This window comes from Ochotona curzoniae, unplaced genomic scaffold (assembly GCF_017591425.1).
Source record: "Ochotona curzoniae isolate NIBS_2020 unplaced genomic scaffold, NIBS_Ocur_1.0 scaffold_4506, whole genome shotgun sequence".
In the NCBI taxonomy this organism is placed as follows: domain Eukaryota; kingdom Metazoa; phylum Chordata; class Mammalia; order Lagomorpha; family Ochotonidae; genus Ochotona; species Ochotona curzoniae.
Window position 1 is genome coordinate 7,189,651 of NW_024467119.1, and position 21,722 is coordinate 7,211,372.

Sequence of the window (21,722 nt, forward strand, 5' to 3'; positions counted from 1 at the left end):
AGAATGGGAGCTTTCCAGCACACAGAAACATTACTGTTTCAAGAAATAATGCAAATAACCTTGATTTTATTCATTGCAATTTGTATACAAAACTGGGCTGCAAAACTGCAACCCATATTAAACGTCTACTATATCATAACTGAAACTTAAAAATTAAATAAAACAGGCAAGTTGTATATATGTTCCAAAATACAACCAAAACTGAAATAATTCCACATACCTCACAAATACAAAAGTATTACAAAGAGTTCCTACAAATTAGAACTAAACAAGTTTATTCTGGTGTTAAGAGAAAATGTGAATCTGAGCAACATGAGGCCTATTGGCTATATTCACATTGAGCATGTGAAGGGATACTAGAGGCAGAACAGCTCATCAGCCGGCTGCTGTTTCACTTCCTATCCAGGTCAGCCTCTGTGGCCCGGAAAAGAAATAGATTATGACCCAGAGCCTTGAAACTTGCAGCCTCAGGAGAGATTAGCATATGGACCAAGACATCTGGTTTCCAAGAGAATCAGCTTCAAGCATGACGGCCTCCGTGGGAGTGAAGAAATGGAAAGAAGAATTCTCTATGCTCCTTAATGTCTTGTTGTGATTATTGTGTTTCATAAAGTTTGCATAGATGATCGGAAAGGGAAGGATTCAGGATGAGGAGAATAAGTGCGACGAGAGGTATGAAATTTTTTATTACGTTAAACTCTGGAAAAGAAGACAAAATAAAACCAAATATATACAGGTTGACAAGGACAAGCAGCTACACAATGAGAGGAACAGTGCAGGCTAGGACAAAGCCAGAAACATACACCACTATTCTGCGATTGGGAAATCATGTCAGCAATACCTCCCAGCACTTGGCCAACATCAACAGCTTTCAAGCTCAGCACCACCAGCACCATCCTTCCTGCGCCCTCGTCCCCGCAGCCTGAACCTGGTGCACCACGCCAGCCCTCCCCATGTGCCATGTGCATGCTCTGGGCAGCCAGGCCAGAGGCACGCAATCACTCCCTGCATTGGCCACTCCCATGCCACTCACTGCCATGGGCGCTTCGGCTCAGTTTTTGGGGAAGGGCGACGAGCGCTCACTCACTCACTCACTCACTGTCACGCTAACCCCCACACGCACGCTGCTCAAGGCAAACCCACCAAGCCCCGCTCCATGCAGAGCGCACGCACTCACTGCCCTGGGAACCGCACAGCACCACCGCCCAAACCGCCCTGCTCAACGCCAACAAACACAAACCGCCAAGCCGCGGCAGCGCAGGGCAGGGCCACCCGCACCACCAGCGCACAGGCGCACAGGCGCTCCAGCGCACCAGCCTCCACGCTCGTACTGCCACGGACTAACCACAGCATCAAGCATCGCCAGGAGCTCCATGCAAACACACACCAACCGCCGGTCCACCTGCAAACAGTACCGCCAACTGCGCACTCGCTGCCATGGCAACGCCGGCAACCAGCAGCACGTGCTGCACAATGGAAACACACCAACCGCCGCTCCGCCTGCAGGGCGCACGTGCATCTGGGCACTCACTGCCCTGGGAAAGGAGCGGCCAGGGACCAACTCTTCAGTGCAAACACAAACACAAACACACCCAACACACCACGCTGCTCCAGCTGTGAAAGAAGCAGCAGGGCACCAAGCCCTCCTGCCACAGGTGCCCTACCAGCCCAGCACCTGCTCTCACTTGACCCGCTGACTGGCTCACCTAACAATGGCTTCCCCCAAGATCACCGAGAGAACCAAGACTCACCACACACTCACCTAAACCATCACCAGACCATCCATGGGGACTTTCCAAAGCCCATGCAGAATGGAACTCAAAGACAGCCTTGGGCTTGGTGCTGTGGCCAGGGCTAACCAAGCCTGCCCCGGAAGGTGCCACTTGTAGTCACCACTGCCCACTCCCCATCCCACCCAACTTGCTGCTGTTGGACCACAAAGCTACTGGACGATGGCCCATGTGCTTAGAGGTCCAGGCTCCTGGCCTAGACCGCACCCAGCCTGGCTCCCTCTAGCCATTTGACCAGTGTACAAGCCAAAGCAAGAACAATTCCCATTCATACTCTCTCTCTCTCTTTCTCTCTGTCTTTTCCTCCTCCTCCTCCTCCTCCTCCATTTCCTCCTACTCCTCTCTCTTGTTCTTCCTCTCTGACTGCCTTTTGAATAAATCTTCCTTTAAAAGGCTCAGCAAATGCAGATATTGCAAAGAGGGAAGGGGCAAGGCAAGGAAGCATGGACCAAAGGAAAACAGAGAGGTGGGGAAGGGAGGGAGGGCAGGTGGAGGACAGGGGGACAGAGAGAGAAGTGAGGCAGAGCCAGACTACACTGTCCCAAGTGGCCCATTTCAGCTTCTCCTCCCGCCCTCGCCAGGGGCCTTCCCCCGAGCTCAGCAGGGCCTGGCTGGACTCCAGTGCTTTGGTGCAGGTGGGCAGGTGCCCAGCCAGCCCCTCACCACCAGAGGCCCCGCCCTGCAGGCGCCGGCGTGGCCACCAGGTGGCACCCTCCAGCACCGGACAGGGACCAGCCCGGGTCCTGGCCTGGGCTGTGAGGTGGACCCTCGCCCCTTGCCCCTTGCCCCTTTCCATTTGCCGGACCACCCGGGAAATCGCCAGCAAGGGGAGTGCGGGGCCTGCGGCTCCGCCCACAGGGAGCCCAGGGCAGTGCAGCGGGGGCCGACCGCCGAACACACGCCCCCCAGCCCCAAGCACAGCCCCAGAGGCACCTCTGAGCTGCCAGGTCATCGCGGGCATGGCCATCGGCTGAGCGCTACCTCCCAGCACTTGGCCAACATCAACAGCTTTCAAGCTCAGCACCACCAGCACCATCCTTCCTGCGCCCTCGTCCCCGCAGCCTGAACCCGGTGCACCACGCCAGCCCTCCCCATGTGCCATGTGCATGCTCTGGGCAGCCAGGCCAGAGGCACGCAATCACTCCCTGCATTGGCCACTCCCATGCCACTCACTGCCATGGGCGCTTCGGCTCAGTTTTTGGGGAAGGGCGACGAGCGCTCACTCACTCACTCACTCACTGTCACGCTAACCCCCACACGCACGCTGCTCAAGGCAAACCCACCAAGCCCCGCTCCATGCAGAGCGCACGCACTCACTGCCCTGGGAACCGCACAGCACCACCGCCCAAACCGCCCTGCTCAACGCCAACAAACACAAACCGCCAAGCCGCGGCAGCGCAGGGCAGGGCCACCCGCACCACCAGCGCACAGGCGCACAGGCGCTCCAGCGCACCAGCCTCCACGCTCGTACTGCCACGGACTAACCACAGCATCAAGCATCGCCAGGAGCTCCATGCAAACACACACCAACCGCCGGTCCACCTGCAAACAGTACCGCCAACTGCGCACTCGCTGCCATGGCAACGCCGGCAACCAGCAGCACGTGCTGCACAATGGAAACACACCAACCGCCGCTCAGCCTGCAGGGCGCACGTGCATCTGGGCACTCACTGCCCTGGGAAAGGAGCGGCCAGGGACCAACTCTTCAGTGCAAACACAAACACAAACACACCCAACACACCACGCTGCTCCAGCTGTGAAAGAAGCAGCAGGGCACCAAGCCCTCCTGCCACAGGTGCCCTACCAGCCCAGCACCTGCTCTCACTTGACCCGCTGACTGGCTCACCTAACAATGGCTTCCCCCAAGATCACCGAGAGAACCAAGACTCACCACACACTCACCTAAACCATCACCAGACCATCCATGGGGACTTTCCAAAGCCCATGCAGAATGGAACTCAAAGACAGCCTTGGGCTTGGTGCTGTGGCCAGGGCTAACCAAGCCTGCCCCGGAAGGTGCCACTTGTAGTCACCACTGCCCACTCCCCATCCCACCCAACTTGCTGCTGTTGGACCACAAAGCTACTGGACGATGGCCCATGTGCTTAGAGGTCCAGGCTCCTGGCCTAGACCGCACCCAGCCTGGCTCCCTCTAGCCATTTGACCAGTGTACAAGCCAAAGCAAGAACAATTCCCATTCATACTCTCTCTCTCTCTTTCTCTCTGTCTTTTCCTCCTCCTCCTCCTCCTCTTCCTCCTCCATTTCCTCCTACTCCTCTCTCTTGTTCTTCCTCTCTGACTGCCTTTTGAATAAATCTTCCTTTAAAAGGCTCAGCAAATGCAGATATTGCAAAGAGGGAAGGGGCAAGGCAAGGAAGCATGGACCAAAGGAAAACAGAGAGGTGGGGAAGGGAGGGAGGGCAGGTGGAGGACAGGGGGACAGAGAGAGAAGTGAGGCAGAGCCAGACTACACTGTCCCAAGTGGCCCATTTCAGCTTCTCCTCCCGCCCTCGCCAGGGGCCTTCCCCCGAGCTCAGCAGGGCCTGGCTGGACTCCAGTGCTTTGGTGCAGGTGGGCAGGTGCCCAGCCAGCCCCTCACCACCAGAGGCCCCGCCCTGCAGGCGCCGGCGTGGCCACCAGGTGGCACCCTCCAGCACCGGACAGGGACCAGCCCGGGTCCTGGCCTGGGCTGTGAGGTGGACCCTCGCCCCTTGCCCCTTGCCCCTTTCCATTTGCCGGACCACCCGGGAAATCGCCAGCAAGGGGAGTGCGGGGCCTGCGGCTCCGCCCACAGGGAGCCCAGGGCAGTGCAGCGGGGGCCGACCGCCGAACACACGCCCCCCAGCCCCAAGCACAGCCCCAGAGGCACCTCTGAGCTGCCAGGTCATCGCGGGCATGGCCATCGGCTGAGCGCTACCTCCCAGCACTTGGCCAACATCAACAGCTTTCAAGCTCAGCACCACCAGCACCATCCTTCCTGCGCCCTCGTCCCCGCAGCCTGAACCCGGTGCACCACGCCAGCCCTCCCCATGTGCCATGTGCATGCTCTGGGCAGCCAGGCCAGAGGCACGCAATCACTCCCTGCATTGGCCACTCCCATGCCACTCACTGCCATGGGCGCTTCGGCTCAGTTTTTGGGGAAGGGCGACGAGCGCTCACTCACTCACTCACTCACTGTCACGCTAACCCCCACACGCACGCTGCTCAAGGCAAACCCACCAAGCCCCGCTCCATGCAGAGCGCACGCACTCACTGCCCTGGGAACCGCACAGCACCACCGCCCAAACCGCCCTGCTCAACGCCAACAAACACAAACCGCCAAGCCGCGGCAGCGCAGGGCAGGGCCACCCGCACCACCAGCGCACAGGCGCACAGGCGCTCCAGCGCACCAGCCTCCACGCTCGTACTGCCACGGACTAACCACAGCATCAAGCATCGCCAGGAGCTCCATGCAAACACACACCAACCGCCGGTCCACCTGCAAACAGTACCGCCAACTGCGCACTCGCTGCCATGGCAACGCCGGCAACCAGCAGCACGTGCTGCACAATGGAAACACACCAACCGCCGCTCCGCCTGCAGGGCGCACGTGCATCTGGGCACTCACTGCCCTGGGAAAGGAGCGGCCAGGGACCAACTCTTCAGTGCAAACACAAACACAAACACACCCAACACACCACGCTGCTCCAGCTGTGAAAGAAGCAGCAGGGCACCAAGCCCTCCTGCCACAGGTGCCCTACCAGCCCAGCACCTGCTCTCACTTGACCCGCTGACTGGCTCACCTAACAATGGCTTCCCCCAAGATCACCGAGAGAACCAAGACTCACCACACACTCACCTAAACCATCACCAGACCATCCATGGGGACTTTCCAAAGCCCATGCAGAATGGAACTCAAAGACAGCCTTGGGCTTGGTGCTGTGGCCAGGGCTAACCAAGCCTGCCCCGGAAGGTGCCACTTGTAGTCACCACTGCCCACTCCCCATCCCACCCAACTTGCTGCTGTTGGACCACAAAGCTACTGGACGATGGCCCATGTGCTTAGAGGTCCAGGCTCCTGGCCTAGACCGCACCCAGCCTGGCTCCCTCTAGCCATTTGACCAGTGTACAAGCCAAAGCAAGAACAATTCCCATTCATACTCTCTCTCTCTCTTTCTCTCTGTCTTTTCCTCCTCCTCCTCCTCCTCTTCCTCCTCCATTTCCTCCTACTCCTCTCTCTTGTTCTTCCTCTCTGACTGCCTTTTGAATAAATCTTCCTTTAAAAGGCTCAGCAAATGCAGATATTGCAAAGAGGGAAGGGGCAAGGCAAGGAAGCATGGACCAAAGGAAAACAGAGAGGTGGGGAAGGGAGGGAGGGCAGGTGGAGGACAGGGGGACAGAGAGAGAAGTGAGGCAGAGCCAGACTACACTGTCCCAAGTGGCCCATTTCAGCTTCTCCTCCCGCCCTCGCCAGGGGCCTTCCCCCGAGCTCAGCAGGGCCTGGCTGGACTCCAGTGCTTTGGTGCAGGTGGGCAGGTGCCCAGCCAGCCCCTCACCACCAGAGGCCCCGCCCTGCAGGCGCCGGCGTGGCCACCAGGTGGCACCCTCCAGCACCGGACAGGGACCAGCCCGGGTCCTGGCCTGGGCTGTGAGGTGGACCCTCGCCCCTTGCCCCTTGCCCCTTTCCATTTGCCGGACCACCCGGGAAATCGCCAGCAAGGGGAGTGCGGGGCCTGCGGCTCCGCCCACAGGGAGCCCAGGGCAGTGCAGCGGGGGCCGACCGCCGAACACACGCCCCCCAGCCCCAAGCACAGCCCCAGAGGCACCTCTGAGCTGCCAGGTCATCGCGGGCATGGCCATCGGCTGAGCGCTACCTCCCAGCACTTGGCCAACATCAACAGCTTTCAAGCTCAGCACCACCAGCACCATCCTTCCTTCTGCGCCCTCGTCCCCGCAGCCTGAACCCGGTGCACCACGCCAGCCCTCCCCATGTGCCATGTGCATGCTCTGGGCAGCCAGGCCAGAGGCACGCAATCACTCCCTGCATTGGCCACTCCCATGCCACTCACTGCCATGGGCGCTTCGGCTCAGTTTTTGGGGAAGGGCGACGAGCGCTCACTCACTCACTCACTCACTGTCACGCTAACCCCCACACGCACGCTGCTCAAGGCAAACCCACCAAGCCCCGCTCCATGCAGAGCGCACGCACTCACTGCCCTGGGAACCGCACAGCACCACCGCCCAAACCGCCCTGCTCAACGCCAACAAACACAAACCGCCAAGCCGCGGCAGCGCAGGGCAGGGCCACCCGCACCACCAGCGCACAGGCGCACAGGCGCTCCAGCGCACCAGCCTCCACGCTCGTACTGCCACGGACTAACCACAGCATCAAGCATCGCCAGGAGCTCCATGCAAACACACACCAACCGCCGGTCCACCTGCAAACAGTACCGCCAACTGCGCACTCGCTGCCATGGCAACGCCGGCAACCAGCAGCACGTGCTGCACAATGGAAACACACCAACCGCCGCTCCGCCTGCAGGGCGCACGTGCATCTGGGCACTCACTGCCCTGGGAAAGGAGCGGCCAGGGACCAACTCTTCAGTGCAAACACAAACACAAACACACCCAACACACCACGCTGCTCCAGCTGTGAAAGAAGCAGCAGGGCACCAAGCCCTCCTGCCACAGGTGCCCTACCAGCCCAGCACCTGCTCTCACTTGACCCGCTGACTGGCTCACCTAACAATGGCTTCCCCCAAGATCACCGAGAGAACCAAGACTCACCACACACTCACCTAAACCATCACCAGACCATCCATGGGGACTTTCCAAAGCCCATGCAGAATGGAACTCAAAGACAGCCTTGGGCTTGGTGCTGTGGCCAGGGCTAACCAAGCCTGCCCCGGAAGGTGCCACTTGTAGTCACCACTGCCCACTCCCCATCCCACCCAACTTGCTGCTGTTGGACCACAAAGCTACTGGACGATGGCCCATGTGCTTAGAGGTCCAGGCTCCTGGCCTAGACCGCACCCAGCCTGGCTCCCTCTAGCCATTTGACCAGTGTACAAGCCAAAGCAAGAACAATTCCCATTCATACTCTCTCTCTCTCTTTCTCTCTGTCTTTTCCTCCTCCTCCTCCTCCTCTTCCTCCTCCATTTCCTCCTACTCCTCTCTCTTGTTCTTCCTCTCTGACTGCCTTTTGAATAAATCTTCCTTTAAAAGGCTCAGCAAATGCAGATATTGCAAAGAGGGAAGGGGCAAGGCAAGGAAGCATGGACCAAAGGAAAACAGAGAGGTGGGGAAGGGAGGGAGGGCAGGTGGAGGACAGGGGGACAGAGAGAGAAGTGAGGCAGAGCCAGACTACACTGTCCCAAGTGGCCCATTTCAGCTTCTCCTCCCGCCCTCGCCAGGGGCCTTCCCCCGAGCTCAGCAGGGCCTGGCTGGACTCCAGTGCTTTGGTGCAGGTGGGCAGGTGCCCAGCCAGCCCCTCACCACCAGAGGCCCCGCCCTGCAGGCGCCGGCGTGGCCACCAGGTGGCACCCTCCAGCACCGGACAGGGACCAGCCCGGGTCCTGGCCTGGGCTGTGAGGTGGACCCTCGCCCCTTGCCCCTTGCCCCTTTCCATTTGCCGGACCACCCGGGAAATCGCCAGCAAGGGGAGTGCGGGGCCTGCGGCTCCGCCCACAGGGAGCCCAGGGCAGTGCAGCGGGGGCCGACCGCCGAACACACGCCCCCCAGCCCCAAGCACAGCCCCAGAGGCACCTCTGAGCTGCCAGGTCATCGCGGGCATGGCCATCGGCTGAGCGCTACCTCCCAGCACTTGGCCAACATCAACAGCTTTCAAGCTCAGCACCACCAGCACCATCCTTCCTTCCTGCGCCCTCGTCCCCGCAGCCTGAACCCGGTGCACCACGCCAGCCCTCCCCATGTGCCATGTGCATGCTCTGGGCAGCCAGGCCAGAGGCACGCAATCACTCCCTGCATTGGCCACTCCCATGCCACTCACTGCCATGGGCGCTTCGGCTCAGTTTTTGGGGAAGGGCGACGAGCGCTCACTCACTCACTCACTCACTGTCACGCTAACCCCCACACGCACGCTGCTCAAGGCAAACCCACCAAGCCCCGCTCCATGCAGAGCGCACGCACTCACTGCCCTGGGAACCGCACAGCACCACCGCCCAAACCGCCCTGCTCAACGCCAACAAACACAAACCGCCAAGCCGCGGCAGCGCAGGGCAGGGCCACCCGCACCACCAGCGCACAGGCGCACAGGCGCTCCAGCGCACCAGCCTCCACGCTCGTACTGCCACGGACTAACCACAGCATCAAGCATCGCCAGGAGCTCCATGCAAACACACACCAACCGCCGGTCCACCTGCAAACAGTACCGCCAACTGCGCACTCGCTGCCATGGCAACGCCGGCAACCAGCAGCACGTGCTGCACAATGGAAACACACCAACCGCCGCTCCGCCTGCAGGGCGCACGTGCATCTGGGCACTCACTGCCCTGGGAAAGGAGCGGCCAGGGACCAACTCTTCAGTGCAAACACAAACACAAACACACCCAACACACCACGCTGCTCCAGCTGTGAAAGAAGCAGCAGGGCACCAAGCCCTCCTGCCACAGGTGCCCTACCAGCCCAGCACCTGCTCTCACTTGACCCGCTGACTGGCTCACCTAACAATGGCTTCCCCCAAGATCACCGAGAGAACCAAGACTCACCACACACTCACCTAAACCATCACCAGACCATCCATGGGGACTTTCCAAAGCCCATGCAGAATGGAACTCAAAGACAGCCTTGGGCTTGGTGCTGTGGCCAGGGCTAACCAAGCCTGCCCCGGAAGGTGCCACTTGTAGTCACCACTGCCCACTCCCCATCCCACCCAACTTGCTGCTGTTGGACCACAAAGCTACTGGACGATGGCCCATGTGCTTAGAGGTCCAGGCTCCTGGCCTAGACCGCACCCAGCCTGGCTCCCTCTAGCCATTTGACCAGTGTACAAGCCAAAGCAAGAACAATTCCCATTCATACTCTCTCTCTCTCTTTCTCTCTGTCTTTTCCTCCTCCTCCTCCTCCTCTTCCTCCTCCATTTCCTCCTACTCCTCTCTCTTGTTCTTCCTCTCTGACTGCCTTTTGAATAAATCTTCCTTTAAAAGGCTCAGCAAATGCAGATATTGCAAAGAGGGAAGGGGCAAGGCAAGGAAGCATGGACCAAAGGAAAACAGAGAGGTGGGGAAGGGAGGGAGGGCAGGTGGAGGACAGGGGGACAGAGAGAGAAGTGAGGCAGAGCCAGACTACACTGTCCCAAGTGGCCCATTTCAGCTTCTCCTCCCGCCCTCGCCAGGGGCCTTCCCCCGAGCTCAGCAGGGCCTGGCTGGACTCCAGTGCTTTGGTGCAGGTGGGCAGGTGCCCAGCCAGCCCCTCACCACCAGAGGCCCCGCCCTGCAGGCGCCGGCGTGGCCACCAGGTGGCACCCTCCAGCACCGGACAGGGACCAGCCCGGGTCCTGGCCTGGGCTGTGAGGTGGACCCTCGCCCCTTGCCCCTTGCCCCTTTCCATTTGCCGGACCACCCGGGAAATCGCCAGCAAGGGGAGTGCGGGGCCTGCGGCTCCGCCCACAGGGAGCCCAGGGCAGTGCAGCGGGGGCCGACCGCCGAACACACGCCCCCCAGCCCCAAGCACAGCCCCAGAGGCACCTCTGAGCTGCCAGGTCATCGCGGGCATGGCCATCGGCTGAGCGCTACCTCCCAGCACTTGGCCAACATCAACAGCTTTCAAGCTCAGCACCACCAGCACCATCCTTCCTTCCTGCGCCCTCGTCCCCGCAGCCTGAACCCGGTGCACCACGCCAGCCCTCCCCATGTGCCATGTGCATGCTCTGGGCAGCCAGGCCAGAGGCACGCAATCACTCCCTGCATTGGCCACTCCCATGCCACTCACTGCCATGGGCGCTTCGGCTCAGTTTTTGGGGAAGGGCGACGAGCGCTCACTCACTCACTCACTCACTGTCACGCTAACCCCCACACGCACGCTGCTCAAGGCAAACCCACCAAGCCCCGCTCCATGCAGAGCGCACGCACTCACTGCCCTGGGAACCGCACAGCACCACCGCCCAAACCGCCCTGCTCAACGCCAACAAACACAAACCGCCAAGCCGCGGCAGCGCAGGGCAGGGCCACCCGCACCACCAGCGCACAGGCGCACAGGCGCTCCAGCGCACCAGCCTCCACGCTCGTACTGCCACGGACTAACCACAGCATCAAGCATCGCCAGGAGCTCCATGCAAACACACACCAACCGCCGGTCCACCTGCAAACAGTACCGCCAACTGCGCACTCGCTGCCATGGCAACGCCGGCAACCAGCAGCACGTGCTGCACAATGGAAACACACCAACCGCCGCTCCGCCTGCAGGGCGCACGTGCATCTGGGCACTCACTGCCCTGGGAAAGGAGCGGCCAGGGACCAACTCTTCAGTGCAAACACAAACACAAACACACCCAACACACCACGCTGCTCCAGCTGTGAAAGAAGCAGCAGGGCACCAAGCCCTCCTGCCACAGGTGCCCTACCAGCCCAGCACCTGCTCTCACTTGACCCGCTGACTGGCTCACCTAACAATGGCTTCCCCCAAGATCACCGAGAGAACCAAGACTCACCACACACTCACCTAAACCATCACCAGACCATCCATGGGGACTTTCCAAAGCCCATGCAGAATGGAACTCAAAGACAGCCTTGGGCTTGGTGCTGTGGCCAGGGCTAACCAAGCCTGCCCCGGAAGGTGCCACTTGTAGTCACCACTGCCCACTCCCCATCCCACCCAACTTGCTGCTGTTGGACCACAAAGCTACTGGACGATGGCCCATGTGCTTAGAGGTCCAGGCTCCTGGCCTAGACCGCACCCAGCCTGGCTCCCTCTAGCCATTTGACCAGTGTACAAGCCAAAGCAAGAACAATTCCCATTCATACTCTCTCTCTCTCTTTCTCTCTGTCTTTTCCTCCTCCTCCTCCTCCTCTTCCTCCTCCATTTCCTCCTACTCCTCTCTCTTGTTCTTCCTCTCTGACTGCCTTTTGAATAAATCTTCCTTTAAAAGGCTCAGCAAATGCAGATATTGCAAAGAGGGAAGGGGCAAGGCAAGGAAGCATGGACCAAAGGAAAACAGAGAGGTGGGGAAGGGAGGGAGGGCAGGTGGAGGACAGGGGGACAGAGAGAGAAGTGAGGCAGAGCCAGACTACACTGTCCCAAGTGGCCCATTTCAGCTTCTCCTCCCGCCCTCGCCAGGGGCCTTCCCCCGAGCTCAGCAGGGCCTGGCTGGACTCCAGTGCTTTGGTGCAGGTGGGCAGGTGCCCAGCCAGCCCCTCACCACCAGAGGCCCCGCCCTGCAGGCGCCGGCGTGGCCACCAGGTGGCACCCTCCAGCACCGGACAGGGACCAGCCCGGGTCCTGGCCTGGGCTGTGAGGTGGACCCTCGCCCCTTGCCCCTTGCCCCTTTCCATTTGCCGGACCACCCGGGAAATCGCCAGCAAGGGGAGTGCGGGGCCTGCGGCTCCGCCCACAGGGAGCCCAGGGCAGTGCAGCGGGGGCCGACCGCCGAACACACGCCCCCCAGCCCCAAGCACAGCCCCAGAGGCACCTCTGAGCTGCCAGGTCATCGCGGGCATGGCCATCGGCTGAGCGCTACCTCCCAGCACTTGGCCAACATCAACAGCTTTCAAGCTCAGCACCACCAGCACCATCCTTCCTTCCTGCGCCCTCGTCCCCGCAGCCTGAACCCGGTGCACCACGCCAGCCCTCCCCATGTGCCATGTGCATGCTCTGGGCAGCCAGGCCAGAGGCACGCAATCACTCCCTGCATTGGCCACTCCCATGCCACTCACTGCCATGGGCGCTTCGGCTCAGTTTTTGGGGAAGGGCGACGAGCGCTCACTCACTCACTCACTCACTGTCACGCTAACCCCCACACGCACGCTGCTCAAGGCAAACCCACCAAGCCCCGCTCCATGCAGAGCGCACGCACTCACTGCCCTGGGAACCGCACAGCACCACCGCCCAAACCGCCCTGCTCAACGCCAACAAACACAAACCGCCAAGCCGCGGCAGCGCAGGGCAGGGCCACCCGCACCACCAGCGCACAGGCGCACAGGCGCTCCAGCGCACCAGCCTCCACGCTCGTACTGCCACGGACTAACCACAGCATCAAGCATCGCCAGGAGCTCCATGCAAACACACACCAACCGCCGGTCCACCTGCAAACAGTACCGCCAACTGCGCACTCGCTGCCATGGCAACGCCGGCAACCAGCAGCACGTGCTGCACAATGGAAACACACCAACCGCCGCTCCGCCTGCAGGGCGCACGTGCATCTGGGCACTCACTGCCCTGGGAAAGGAGCGGCCAGGGACCAACTCTTCAGTGCAAACACAAACACAAACACACCCAACACACCACGCTGCTCCAGCTGTGAAAGAAGCAGCAGGGCACCAAGCCCTCCTGCCACAGGTGCCCTACCAGCCCAGCACCTGCTCTCACTTGACCCGCTGACTGGCTCACCTAACAATGGCTTCCCCCAAGATCACCGAGAGAACCAAGACTCACCACACACTCACCTAAACCATCACCAGACCATCCATGGGGACTTTCCAAAGCCCATGCAGAATGGAACTCAAAGACAGCCTTGGGCTTGGTGCTGTGGCCAGGGCTAACCAAGCCTGCCCCGGAAGGTGCCACTTGTAGTCACCACTGCCCACTCCCCATCCCACCCAACTTGCTGCTGTTGGACCACAAAGCTACTGGACGATGGCCCATGTGCTTAGAGGTCCAGGCTCCTGGCCTAGACCGCACCCAGCCTGGCTCCCTCTAGCCATTTGACCAGTGTACAAGCCAAAGCAAGAACAATTCCCATTCATACTCTCTCTCTCTCTTTCTCTCTGTCTTTTCCTCCTCCTCCTCCTCCTCTTCCTCCTCCATTTCCTCCTACTCCTCTCTCTTGTTCTTCCTCTCTGACTGCCTTTTGAATAAATCTTCCTTTAAAAGGCTCAGCAAATGCAGATATTGCAAAGAGGGAAGGGGCAAGGCAAGGAAGCATGGACCAAAGGAAAACAGAGAGGTGGGGAAGGGAGGGAGGGCAGGTGGAGGACAGGGGGACAGAGAGAGAAGTGAGGCAGAGCCAGACTACACTGTCCCAAGTGGCCCATTTCAGCTTCTCCTCCCGCCCTCGCCAGGGGCCTTCCCCCGAGCTCAGCAGGGCCTGGCTGGACTCCAGTGCTTTGGTGCAGGTGGGCAGGTGCCCAGCCAGCCCCTCACCACCAGAGGCCCCGCCCTGCAGGCGCCGGCGTGGCCACCAGGTGGCACCCTCCAGCACCGGACAGGGACCAGCCCGGGTCCTGGCCTGGGCTGTGAGGTGGACCCTCGCCCCTTGCCCCTTGCCCCTTTCCATTTGCCGGACCACCCGGGAAATCGCCAGCAAGGGGAGTGCGGGGCCTGCGGCTCCGCCCACAGGGAGCCCAGGGCAGTGCAGCGGGGGCCGACCGCCGAACACACGCCCCCCAGCCCCAAGCACAGCCCCAGAGGCACCTCTGAGCTGCCAGGTCATCGCGGGCATGGCCATCGGCTGAGCGCTACCTCCCAGCACTTGGCCAACATCAACAGCTTTCAAGCTCAGCACCACCAGCACCATCCTTCCTTCCTGCGCCCTCGTCCCCGCAGCCTGAACCCGGTGCACCACGCCAGCCCTCCCCATGTGCCATGTGCATGCTCTGGGCAGCCAGGCCAGAGGCACGCAATCACTCCCTGCATTGGCCACTCCCATGCCACTCACTGCCATGGGCGCTTCGGCTCAGTTTTTGGGGAAGGGCGACGAGCGCTCACTCACTCACTCACTCACTGTCACGCTAACCCCCACACGCACGCTGCTCAAGGCAAACCCACCAAGCCCCGCTCCATGCAGAGCGCACGCACTCACTGCCCTGGGAACCGCACAGCACCACCGCCCAAACCGCCCTGCTCAACGCCAACAAACACAAACCGCCAAGCCGCGGCAGCGCAGGGCAGGGCCACCCGCACCACCAGCGCACAGGCGCACAGGCGCTCCAGCGCACCAGCCTCCACGCTCGTACTGCCACGGACTAACCACAGCATCAAGCATCGCCAGGAGCTCCATGCAAACACACACCAACCGCCGGTCCACCTGCAAACAGTACCGCCAACTGCGCACTCGCTGCCATGGCAACGCCGGCAACCAGCAGCACGTGCTGCACAATGGAAACACACCAACCGCCGCTCCGCCTGCAGGGCGCACGTGCATCTGGGCACTCACTGCCCTGGGAAAGGAGCGGCCAGGGACCAACTCTTCAGTGCAAACACAAACACAAACACACCCAACACACCACGCTGCTCCAGCTGTGAAAGAAGCAGCAGGGCACCAAGCCCTCCTGCCACAGGTGCCCTACCAGCCCAGCACCTGCTCTCACTTGACCCGCTGACTGGCTCACCTAACAATGGCTTCCCCCAAGATCACCGAGAGAACCAAGACTCACCACACACTCACCTAAACCATCACCAGACCATCCATGGGGACTTTCCAAAGCCCATGCAGAATGGAACTCAAAGACAGCCTTGGGCTTGGTGCTGTGGCCAGGGCTAACCAAGCCTGCCCCGGAAGGTGCCACTTGTAGTCACCACTGCCCACTCCCCATCCCACCCAACTTGCTGCTGTTGGACCACAAAGCTACTGGACGATGGCCCATGTGCTTAGAGGTCCAGGCTCCTGGCCTAGACCGCACCCAGCCTGGCTCCCTCTAGCCATTTGACCAGTGTACAAGCCAAAGCAAGAACAATTCCCATTCATACTCTCTCTCTCTCTTTCTCTCTGTCTTTTCCTCCTCCTCCTCCTCTTCCTCCTCCATTTCCTCCTACTCCTCTCTCTTGTTCTTCCTCTCTGACTGCCTTTTGAATAAATCTTCCTTTAAAAGGCTCAGCAAATGCAGATATTGCAAAGAGGGAAGGGGCAAGGCAAGGAAGCATGGACCAAAGGAAAACAGAGAGGTGGGGAAGGGAGGGAGGGCAGGTGGAGGACAGGGGGACAGAGAGAGAAGTGAGGCAGAGCCAGACTACACTGTCCCAAGTGGCCCATTTCAGCTTCTCCTCCCGCCCTCGCCAGGGGCCTTCCCCCGAGCTCAGCAGGGCCTGGCTGGACTCCAGTGCTTTGGTGCAGGTGGGCAGGTGCCCAGCCAGCCCCTCACCACCAGAGGCCCCGCCCTGCAGGCGCCGGCGTGGCCACCAGGTGGCACCCTCCAGCACCGGACAGGGACCAGCCCGGGTCCTGGCCTGGGCTGTGAGGTGGACCCTCGCCCCTTGCCCCTTGCCCCTTTCCATTTGCCGGACCACCCGGGAAATCGCCAGCAAGGGGAGTGCGGGGCCTGCGGCTCCGCCCACAGGGAGCCCAGGGCAGTGCAGCGGGGGCCGACCGCCGAACACACGCCCCCCAGCCCCAAGCACAGCCCCAGAGGCACCTCTGAGCTGCCAGGTCATCGCGGGCATGGCCATCGGCTGAGCGCTACCTCCCAGCACTTGGCCAACATCAACAGCTTTCAAGCTCAGCACCACCAGCACCATCCTTCCTTCCTGCGCCCTCGTCCCCGCAGCCTGAACCCGGTGCACCACGCCAGCCCTCCCCATGTGCCATGTGCATGCTCTGGGCAGCCAGGCCAGAGGCACGCAATCACTCCCTGCATTGGCCACTCCCATGCCACTCACTGCCATGGGCGCTTCGGCTCAGTTTTTGGGGAAGGGCGACGAGCGCTCACTCACTCACTCACTCACTGTCACGCTAACCCCCACACGCACGCTGCTCAAGGCAAACCCACCAAGCCCCGCTCCATGCAGAGCGCACGCACTCACTGCCCTGGGAACCGCACAGCACCACCGCCCAAACCGCCCTGCTCAACGCCAACAAACACAAACCGCCAAGCCGCGGCAGCGCAGGGCAGGGCCACCCGCACCACCAGCGCACAGGCGCACAGGCGCTCCAGCGCACCAGCCTCCACGCTCGTACTGCCACGGACTAACCACAGCATCAAGCATCGCCAGGAGCTCCATGCAAACACACACCAACCGCCGGTCCACCTGCAAACAGTACCGCCAACTGCGCACTCGCTGCCATGGCAACGCCGGCAACCAGCAGCACGTGCTGCACAATGGAAACACACCAACCGCCGCTCCGCCTGCAGGGCGCACGTGCATCTGGGCACTCACTGCCCTGGGAAAGGAGCGGCCAGGGACCAACTCTTCAGTGCAAACACAAACACAAACACACCCAACACACCACGCTGCTCCAGCTGTGAAAGAAGCAGCAGGGCACCAAGCCCTCCTGCCACAGGTGCCCTACCAGCCCAGCACCTGCTCTCACTTGACCCGCTGACTGGCTCACCTAACAATGGCTTCCCCCAAGATCACCGAGAGAACCAAGACTCACCACACACTCACCTAAACCATCACCAGACCATCCATGGGGACTTTCCAAAGCCCATGCAGAATGGAACTCAAAGACAGCCTTGGGCTTGGTGCTGTGGCCAGGGCTAACCAAGCCTGCCCCGGAAGGTGCCACTTGTAGTCACCACTGCCCACTCCCCATCCCACCCAACTTGCTGCTGTTGGACCACAAAGCTACTGGACGATGGCCCATGTGCTTAGAGGTCCAGGCTCCTGGCCTAGACCGCACCCAGCCTGGCTCCCTCTAGCCATTTGACCAGTGTACAAGCCAAAGCAAGAACAATTCCCATTCATACTCTCTCTCTCTCTTTCTCTCTGTCTTTTCCTCCTCCTCCTCCTCCTCTTCCTCCTCCATTTCCTCCTACTCCTCTCTCTTGTTCTTCCTCTCTGACTGCCTTTTGAATAAATCTTCCTTTAAAAGGCTCAGCAAATGCAGATATTGCAAAGAGGGAAGGGGCAAGGCAAGGAAGCATGGACCAAAGGAAAACAGAGAGGTGGGGAAGGGAGGGAGGGCAGGTGGAGGACAGGGGGACAGAGAGAGAAGTGAGGCAGAGCCAGACTACACTGTCCCAAGTGGCCCATTTCAGCTTCTCCTCCCGCCCTCGCCAGGGGCCTTCCCCCGAGCTCAGCAGGGCCTGGCTGGACTCCAGTGCTTTGGTGCAGGTGGGCAGGTGCCCAGCCAGCCCCTCACCACCAGAGGCCCCGCCCTGCAGGCGCCGGCGTGGCCACCAGGTGGCACCCTCCAGCACCGGACAGGGACCAGCCCGGGTCCTGGCCTGGGCTGTGAGGTGGACCCTCGCCCCTTGCCCCTTGCCCCTTTCCATTTGCCGGACCACCCGGGAAATCGCCAGCAAGGGGAGTGCGGGGCCTGCGGCTCCGCCCACAGGGAGCCCAGGGCAGTGCAGCGGGGGCCGACCGCCGAACACACGCCCCCCAGCCCCAAGCACAGCCCCAGAGGCACCTCTGAGCTGCCAGGTCATCGCGGGCATGGCCATCGGCTGAGCGCTACCTCCCAGCACTTGGCCAACATCAACAGCTTTCAAGCTCAGCACCACCAGCACCATCCTTCCTTCCTGCGCCCTCGTCCCCGCAGCCTGAACCCGGTGCACCACGCCAGCCCTCCCCATGTGCCATGTGCATGCTCTGGGCAGCCAGGCCAGAGGCACGCAATCACTCCCTGCATTGGCCACTCCCATGCCACTCACTGCCATGGGCGCTTCGGCTCAGTTTTTGGGGAAGGGCGACGAGCGCTCACTCACTCACTCACTCACTGTCACGCTAACCCCCACACGCACGCTGCTCAAGGCAAACCCACCAAGCCCCGCTCCATGCAGAGCGCACGCACTCACTGCCCTGGGAACCGCACAGCACCACCGCCCAAACCGCCCTGCTCAACGCCAACAAACACAAACCGCCAAGCCGCGGCAGCGCAGGGCAGGGCCACCCGCACCACCAGCGCACAGGCGCACAGGCGCTCCAGCGCACCAGCCTCCACGCTCGTACTGCCACGGACTAACCACAGCATCAAGCATCGCCAGGAGCTCCATGCAAACACACACCAACCGCCGGTCCACCTGCAAACAGTACCGCCAACTGCGCACTCGCTGCCATGGCAACGCCGGCAACCAGCAGCACGTGCTGCACAATGGAAACACACCAACCGCCGCTCCGCCTGCAGGGCGCACGTGCATCTGGGCACTCACTGCCCTGGGAAAGGAGCGGCCAGGGACCAACTCTTCAGTGCAAACACAAACACAAACACACCCAACACACCACGCTGCTCCAGCTGTGAAAGAAGCAGCAGGGCACCAAGCCCTCCTGCCACAGGTGCCCTACCAGCCCAGCACCTGCTCTCACTTGACCCGCTGACTGGCTCACCTAACAATGGCTTCCCCAAGATCACCGAGAGAACCAAGACTCACCACACACTCACCTAAACCATCACCAGACCATCCATGGGGACTTTCCAAAGCCCATGCAGAATGGAACTCAAAGACAGCCTTGGGCTTGGTGCTGTGGCCAGGGCTAACCAAGCCTGCCCCGGAAGGTGCCACTTGTAGTCACCACTGCCCACTCCCCATCCCACCCAACTTGCTGCTGTTGGACCACAAAGCTACTGGACGATGGCCCATGTGCTTAGAGGTCCAGGCTCCTGGCCTAGACCGCACCCAGCCTGGCTCCCTCTAGCCATTTGACCAGTGTACAAGCCAAAGCAAGAACAATTCCCATTCATACTCTCTCTCTCTCTTTCTCTCTGTCTTTTCCTCCTCCTCCTCCTCCTCTTCCTCCTCCATTTCCTCCTACTCCTCTCTCTTGTTCTTCCTCTCTGACTGCCTTTTGAATAAATCTTCCTTTAAAAGGCTCAGCAAATGCAGATATTGCAAAGAGGGAAGGGGCAAGGCAAGGAAGCATGGACCAAAGGAAAACAGAGAGGTGGGGAAGGGAGGGAGGGCAGGTGGAGGACAGGGGGACAGAGAGAGAAGTGAGGCAGAGCCAGACTACACTGTCCCAAGTGGCCCATTTCAGCTTCTCCTCCCGCCCTCGCCAGGGGCCTTCCCCCGAGCTCAGCAGGGCCTGGCTGGACTCCAGTGCTTTGGTGCAGGTGGGCAGGTGCCCAGCCAGCCCCTCACCACCAGAGGCCCCGCCCTGCAGGCGCCGGCGTGGCCACCAGGTGGCACCCTCCAGCACCGGACAGGGACCAGCCCGGGTCCTGGCCTGGGCTGTGAGGTGGACCCTCGCCCCTTGCCCCTTGCCCCTTTCCATTTGCCGGACCACCCGGGAAATCGCCAGCAAGGGGAGTGCGGGGCCTGCGGCTCCGCCCACAGGGAGCCCAGGGCAGTGCAGCGGGGGCCGACCGCCGAACACACGCCCCCCAGCCCCAAGCACAGCCCCAGAGGCACCTCTGAGCTGCCAGGTCATCGCGGGCATGGCCATCGGCTGAGCGCTACCTCCCAGCACTTGGCCAACATCAACAGCTTTCAAGCTCAGCACCACCAGCACCATCCTTCCTTCCTGCGCCCTCGTCCCCGCAGCCTGAACCCGGTGCACCACGCCAGCCCTCCCCATGTGCCATGTGCATGCTCTGGGCAGCCAGGCCAGAGGCACGCAATCACTCCCTGCATTGGCCACTCCCATGCCACTCACTGCCATGGGCGCTTCGGCTCAGTTTTTGGGGAAGGGCGACGAGCGCTCACTCACTCACTCACTCACTGTCACGCTAACCCCCACACGCACGCTGCTCAAGGCAAACCCACCAAGCCCCGCTCCATGCAGAGCGCACGCACTCACTGCCCTGGGAACCGCACAGCACCACCGCCCAAACCGCCCTGCTCAACGCCAACAAACACAAACCGCCAAGCCGCGGCAGCGCAGGGCAGGGCCACCCGCACCACCAGCGCACAGGCGCACAGGCGCTCCAGCGCACCAGCCTCCACGCTCGTACTGCCACGGACTAACCACAGCATCAAGCATCGCCAGGAGCTCCATGCAAACACACACCAACCGCCGGTCCACCTGCAAACAGTACCGCCAACTGCGCACTCGCTGCCATGGCAACGCCGGCAACCAGCAGCACGTGCTGCACAATGGAAACACACCAACCGCCGCTCCGCCTGCAGGGCGCACGTGCATCTGGGCACTCACTGCCCTGGGAAAGGAGCGGCCAGGGACCAACTCTTCAGTGCAAACACAAACACAAACACACCCAACACACCACGCTGCTCCAGCTGTGAAAGAAGCAGCAGGGCACCAAGCCCTCCTGCCACAGGTGCCCTACCAGCCCAGCACCTGCTCTCACTTGACCCGCTGACTGGCTCACCTAACAATGGCTTCCCCCAAGATCACCGAGAGAACCAAGACTCACCACACACTCACCTAAACCATCACCAGACCATCCATGGGGACTTTCCAAAGCCCATGCAGAATGGAACTCAAAGACAGCCTTGGGCTTGGTGCTGTGGCCAGGGCTAACCAAGCCTGCCCCGGAAGGTGCCACTTGTAGTCACCACTGCCCACTCCCCATCCCACCCAACTTGCTGCTGTTGGACCACAAAGCTACTGGACGATGGCCCATGTGCTTAGAGGTCCAGGCTCCTGGCCTAGACCGCACCCAGCCTGGCTCCCTCTAGCCATTTGACCAGTGTACAAGCCAAAGCAAGAACAATTCCCATTCATACTCTCTCTCTCTCTTTCTCTCTGTCTTTTCCTCCTCCTCCTCCTCCTCTTCTCCTCCATTTCCTCCTACTCCTCTCTCTTGTTCTTCCTCTCTGACTGCCTTTTGAATAAATCTTCCTTTAAAAGGCTCAGCAAATGCAGATATTGCAAAGAGGGAAGGGGCAAGGCAAGGAAGCATGGACCAAAGGAAAACAGAGAGGTGGGGAAGGGAGGGAGGGCAGGTGGAGGACAGGGGGACAGAGAGAGAAGTGAGGCAGAGCCAGACTACACTGTCCCAAG